The sequence below is a fragment of the Mandrillus leucophaeus genome, unplaced genomic scaffold, assembly GCF_000951045.1.
Source record: "Mandrillus leucophaeus isolate KB7577 unplaced genomic scaffold, Mleu.le_1.0 Scaffold1660, whole genome shotgun sequence".
In the NCBI taxonomy this organism is placed as follows: domain Eukaryota; kingdom Metazoa; phylum Chordata; class Mammalia; order Primates; family Cercopithecidae; genus Mandrillus; species Mandrillus leucophaeus.
The window spans coordinates 234,057-240,139 of NW_012101655.1; the positions used below are offsets into that span (position 1 = coordinate 234,057).

At 42.4% G+C, this 6,083-nt stretch overlaps 1 pseudogene across 1 annotated transcript; it reads right to left on the bottom strand.

Annotated features, from left to right (window-relative positions):
* Window positions 1-234: 234 nt before the first annotated feature.
* LOC105536963 lies at window positions 235-2,121 on the bottom strand (annotated as a pseudogene). Its single transcript, XR_001005648.1, has 2 exons — window positions 2,001-2,121; window positions 235-1,305 (listed from the first exon to the last, which is right to left on the bottom strand). The product of XR_001005648.1 is annotated as an S-adenosylmethionine decarboxylase proenzyme-like (transcript).
* Between the last annotated feature and the right edge of the window lie 3,962 nt (window positions 2,122-6,083).

Consider the following 6,083-nt stretch of genomic DNA (forward strand, 5'->3'; position numbering starts at 1 on the left):
TGCCCTACTGACCTTTCTTGAGGGAAAAGGGAGGTAGGCATTTGAAAGAAAAATTAACTAGGCTCTTGCTAGATTTAGAAAAACTTCTGTGTCTAGTGGAGATCCTTGTTAGACATGGGGACATGGCAAGCATCTCAAAAGACTTGCTGCTAGGGTGTCAAAAGCAATAGGGATCAAATTCAAATTAAATGGCTTAAAGAGAAAGAGACCCATTTTCTTTTTTTTTTTCCTCATGGAAGAAAAACTTTAATTGCTGTTTCAAAAAACATCTGTATGAAGTAGAAATTGGTTTCAATAACATTAGTAAAGAATATGTTCTAGAAAGTGGAGGTAACTGGATGTAAAATTATGGCAGCAATTTAATAGAACGGTCCCAGACGGTTAGGCTGAGGCCAACACTTAATGAGGATGAAAGCTTTGTCTGTGGGGAATTTTGGATTATATTTGGAGAAATATTATACTGTGCATAAACCAAATTGAATTGCTCTCACAAGTGTTATAAAGTTTCATACAGTAAAAGGTTTTCTCTACATGCACTTCAATTTCACAGCAAGGGTGGCAGAGAATACCTAAACACGGAAGAGAGCATTTATGCGAGATATCTAATTCCTTGATATAATAATGCATACAATTCAAAATGATTACACTATCATTACATATAGGGCTTTCTGCAACTACTCAGTGGTGGTTATGGAAAGCACTGCCCCCAGCATCAACATCTAGAAAGCATCCACCACCTTCTTATGTGTGTTCTCTCTCTGCATTTTTTTCTTCATTTTTCTTAATCAACTATGCTGTTATTGCTGCTTCTTAGCAAAACTGGTAAAAACAAAATTGTAATCATTGAACATAGCACTCTGGCAATCAAGACGCTTTAAACCTTCAATCTTTGAGGTGAAGAAAACATGGTGTGACATTTAGAACTCTGATTAACAAAGTGGTCACAAATTTTCCTGGCTTGAAGACTTCCACAGCTTTCCTGATCAGGTCACCATAGGAGGTGACTTAAGTTTGTTTTAAAGCTAACATAAGAAGATTCTGGTTCTGGAGTGATGTGAATAGTCCAATAAGTTCCATCTGATTTCATTCCATTCATCGAATACCCATAAGGATTGAACATTGTGGCATTAATGACAGAACCTGGTATCAGGTCACGAATTCCACTCTTACAAGTGACATCCTTTGCAGTAACGCCATCTTTCATGTAGAACTGGTCCATAACTGCAGGGTCAAGCTCACTCATCAGAATTTCCAGGGTTTGATCTGGCTGACTGATTACCTTTCTGGGAAATGCAGAGTACATAAGTACCAACAGTCAGAATTCATACATCCCATACAATATGCTGCTCCATTTGGGCAAATTGCATTAAGAAACTCTATTTCTTCCTGGAAATTCTGGTGTGGGTACCCTTAGGGAGAAGGCTTCATGAAATTCTCAAAAGAATAAAAGAAGCTTTGTATTGAGTCAAACCTACTGTAGTGCCTAGCAAGCTTCCACAGGTGAACCAGTGCTTTCAGCAAGAGAGTGGTATCACTTGTCTTCAAAATGAAACGTTTCTAGGAGACAAACATGCTACTCTCACTGAGTACATAAGCTTCCTGCTTGTCGGTTTTTGTCACACTTAACGATTGAATGTTGCACATCCCTCAAAAGTATGTCCCACTTGGCTGGGCGCGGTGGCTCACGCCTGTAATCCCAGCACTTTGGGAGGCCGAGGCGGGCGGATCATGAGGTCAGGAGATCGAGACCATGCTGGGTAACACGGTGAAACCCCGTTTCTACTAAAAATACAAAAAATGAGCCGAGCTTGGTGGCGGGCGCCTGTAATGCCAGCTACTCGGGAGGTTGAGGCAGGAGAATGGCGTGAGCCTTGGAGGCGGAGCTTGCAGTGAGCAGAGATCGCGCCACTGCACTGCAGCCTGGGGGACACAGCGAGACTCCGTCTCAAAACAAAACAAAACAAAACAAAACAAAAACAAAAACAAAATTATGTCCCAATCAGATCTTGGGATAGTGCGAAAATCTCCAGATCCTTGGTTTGCGTTGGGCTGCTGCCAGGAGAACCAAACCTCCAGCAGCTTATCGGTCCCTTCGGAAAAATGTACAGCTTCCACCACCATGAGACTGGCGAACAATCAACAACCACAGAAAATCAACTAAATTAAACCTTTTCTTCCGCCTCTGCGGCTGCCGCTGCCGCTGTGAATTGTTCCAGCTGTGTTACAAAAGTTCAGGTTCCTTTTTTTTTTTTTTTTTTAAAAAAAAAAAAGACTAATAAAACAGTCGGACGTGGTGGCTCAAGCCTGTAATCCCATCACTTTGGGAGGCCAAGGCGGGCGAATCACGTGGTCAGGAGATCCATACCATCCTGACCAACATGGTGAAACCCCGTCTCTACTAAAAATACAAAAATTAGCTGGGCATGGTGGCAGGCGCCTGTAATCCCAGCTACTTGGGAGACTGAACCAGGAGAATCGCTTGAACCCCGGAGGCGGAGGTTGCAGTGAGCCAAGATCAGGCCACTGCACTCCAGCCTGGCGACAGAGCCAGACTTTGTCTTTAAAAAAAAAAAAAAAAAAAAAAGACTAGTAAAATTTTCCCGACTTTGTGTGAGTGAAAGTTGAACATGAATCTTTTGGAAACCGAGGCAGATACAGTTCAGTCTCTTGTATATCGCTGCTTCCCTGTCAGAGAGACTAGAGCGAATGCTAGCGTCCCAGCCATACTGTATAAGGCGAGACTCATTTTCTACTGCAACACAGTTTGGGTCCAATACAAATTAAGAGAACAAGAAATTTGGCCTAAAAATGGTTTGTTACATTATATTACTATTTTGCAATTCAACTTATTCTGTAAAAAGGAAGGAGAATGAAGAGAAATCCCTTATGTATAGGCTCTTATTGCTCTCTACTAGGATCCTGACTTAAGGGACACCTGTAGGATTTGCCTTGCTCATGTTATATCCAGACACTAAAAAGCCATACTAGATACCCTAGATAATCTCCTCCTAGCTACTCCCCATAGAAGGCCCATGTGCCCCCCAGCCTGAAGTCTCTTCAGTGCGCCAGTTCTGAGGAGGGTGATCTCACCAGTTCCACAGCACAGGATTCCACCTCCCCTTCCCCTTATTAAACTATCGCAAGCCTACATCTCACCCTGCCCAAGGAAGTAAGCCCAACCAGTATCATCAGGAGTGGGGTCTCATATCAGCCCCTAAAATTGAACCTGTGTTCATTGTGAGACGTAGCTGATAGAGATAAGTGGACAATCAGAATACATGTGTATGTTTTTTTTTTCTCTACATCTGATTTGGCTTTATGCATGGAGAAATTTGGCTGGTTTTTAGAGGATGCAGGGAAGTTTGTAGAGAAGTTTGTGAAGTTGACCATGTCCTTTGACTTAACTTGGCATGATAGGCAAATATTGTCCACCTGCTCTATCATAGAGGATAAACAAATGATTCTGGGTACTGCCCATAAAAATGCAGGTAGAATGCTTATAACCAAGGCCATGCCATTTATCATATGGGGGGAGATGCAGTTCCAGATCTGGAGCCTCAAAGAGATTACCAGAGGAGTTGCCAAGATTTTGAATGAAGAAATCATATGGTAACTTGTTTAATAGAAGGCATGAAAAAGTGTGTGGTTAAGCCAGTTAATTATGACAAGGTTAGAGATGTAACTTTGAAAAGGATGGAAATCCTGCTTTATTTCAGAGCTGTTTGGTTGAGGCATTCAGGAATTATACTAATACAGACCCAGACTCCCTGGAAAGGTATGCTTTCCTGGATATGCATTTTATTACTCAGTCTTTCCTTGAGATTAGAAGGAAGCTACATAAGGCAGAAACAAAACCTCAAACCCGCATGGGCCAACTTTTTTTTTTGTTTTTGTGAGACAGAGTCTCACTCTGTTGCCCAGGCTGCAGTGCAGTGGCATGATCTTGGCTCACTGCAACCTCTGCTTCCTGGGTTCAAACAATTCTCCTGCCTCAGCCTCCTGAGTAGCTGGGACTATAGGCATACACCACCATGCCGGGCTAATTTTTTTGTATTTTTAGTAGAGATGGGGTTTCACCATATTGGCTGGGCTGGTCTCGAACTCCTGACCTCAAGTAATCCACCTGCTTTGGCCTCCCAAAGAGCTGACATTACAGGTGTAAGCCACCACACCCGGCCGGGTCAACTCTTAAACATAGCCTTTGGAGTTTACAACAGTAGGATCTGGGCAGAGGAGGCAGAGAAAACCAAAAGAAATACTCAAAACACACAGTTCCTGGTAACTGTCTTGAGCTCCCTACCACCTCAGAGTTACACATCCTGAGGAAGTGCCATGAGATTGGCATCTGGGATGCATAAATGAGAGCCTGACTCAGTGGCCCCCTGAGCCAAAGTCAGTGTGCCCTCTGTAAGCAAGAAGACCACTGGAAAAGGGCTGCCCCAGGCTCTGAAGGGGTCAACCAAACCCATAATAGCCAAGACAGCAGAGGACTCATGGGGCCTGAGGTCTCCCACAGCTCCCACTGGACATCTTACTATCTCCACAGAGGAGCTTTCGGTAACCCTTGACATAGCAGGTAACAATACTAAGTCCTTGTTGGATATGAGTCAGCCTCTCAGTTCTGACCCATTTCTCAGGGGCATTATCTTCTTTTACATCTTGAGCACTTTACTGCTTAAAAATATGTCCCTTATATGGTTTAAAAGGGGGAGGAACCCTTGGTTCTAGGAACTCCCCATCCCTTTCATAGAAAATTTGTGAATAACCCACCCTTTATTTAGCATATAATTAAGGAGTAGCTATAAATATAGTTAGTCAGCAATCCATGAGTGCTACTCTGCCTATCGGGTAGCCCTGCTCTGTCTATGGAGCAGCAATTTTCCTGTTCTCTGTTGTTCTAATAAACTTGCTTTGCTTTTACTTTACTCTGTCACCACCCTTGAATTCTTTCCTTCCTACCTGAAGCCAAGAGCCCCAATTTTTGGGTTTGCCTGCATCAATTTCATCTTCAAAACAACCCTATAAACTAGGCATTATTGCTTACCTATTTTATACATATAAAAATACTGGGGCTCAGAAAGGTAAATTAACTTGCCTAAGATCACATAAATAGTGAGCAACTCAGTTCTAAATACCTAGTCTACAAGCTTAAACAACATGCCACACTTTGTCTCCAGAATAAATGGATCATATTGATGCAAACATTCCATTCTCCTTGAATTATATTTCTCACTATAAATGAACAAATAGGCCTCCCAATCATACTTGCAATTGGAATAATATAAGTTCGTGAATGATTTGGAAACCAGCAACTGTCAGTACTAGGAAACATAGATAGTGAGTATAGATAGCTTCGTCTAAGCTTGATTGTGAAATAAATGAAAGAGATATGGAACTAGTTTGCAATGCAAGTGTATTAAAGAAGTTTCTGTTGCTCTTAGACTTTTTTAAAAAAATTATGTAAACATAAATATGTCAGCTAAAGACAATGAGGCAAAGGACTACATCAGGGAAAAGAGGGGAAATCAAGGGAGCAAAGGACTGGAGGAGGTGGCAGCTCGCAAATTCAAAGTACAGGCAGCAGGAATAACTTTGGATGGGAGAAACCCTGTTTCACTAAGAAATGGAAACAGATGCAGATATTGCAGGAGAAGAGAATGCTGGAAAAAAGATGCTCTCCATGTTCTCAGTGAAAAAGAAGGAAATGTCTTTGCTGAGAGTGAAGGTGGGGATGTAAAAAAAGAGGACTTGAGGAAAGTGACAACAGTTGCAAAAGCTGCTCTGGGAGAGGAGTGTGATCCTAGGAAAACTATTGGGTGGTACAGAGGCCCAGTTGAGGTTGGAAAGTAGAGATCTGCAGGGGCAACACTCTGGACCATTTTGTGATTTCTCTCCAGCAACTCTCCATTTTTTTTTTTTTTTTTTTTTTTTTTTTAAAAGATGGTGTCTCTCTCTGTCGCGCAGGCTGGAGCGCAGTGGCGCGATCTTGGCTCACTGCAAACTCTGCCTGCTGGGTTCAAACAATTCTTTATCTTCCGCCTCCCAAGAGACTGCAATTATAGGCATGCACCACCATGCTTGGC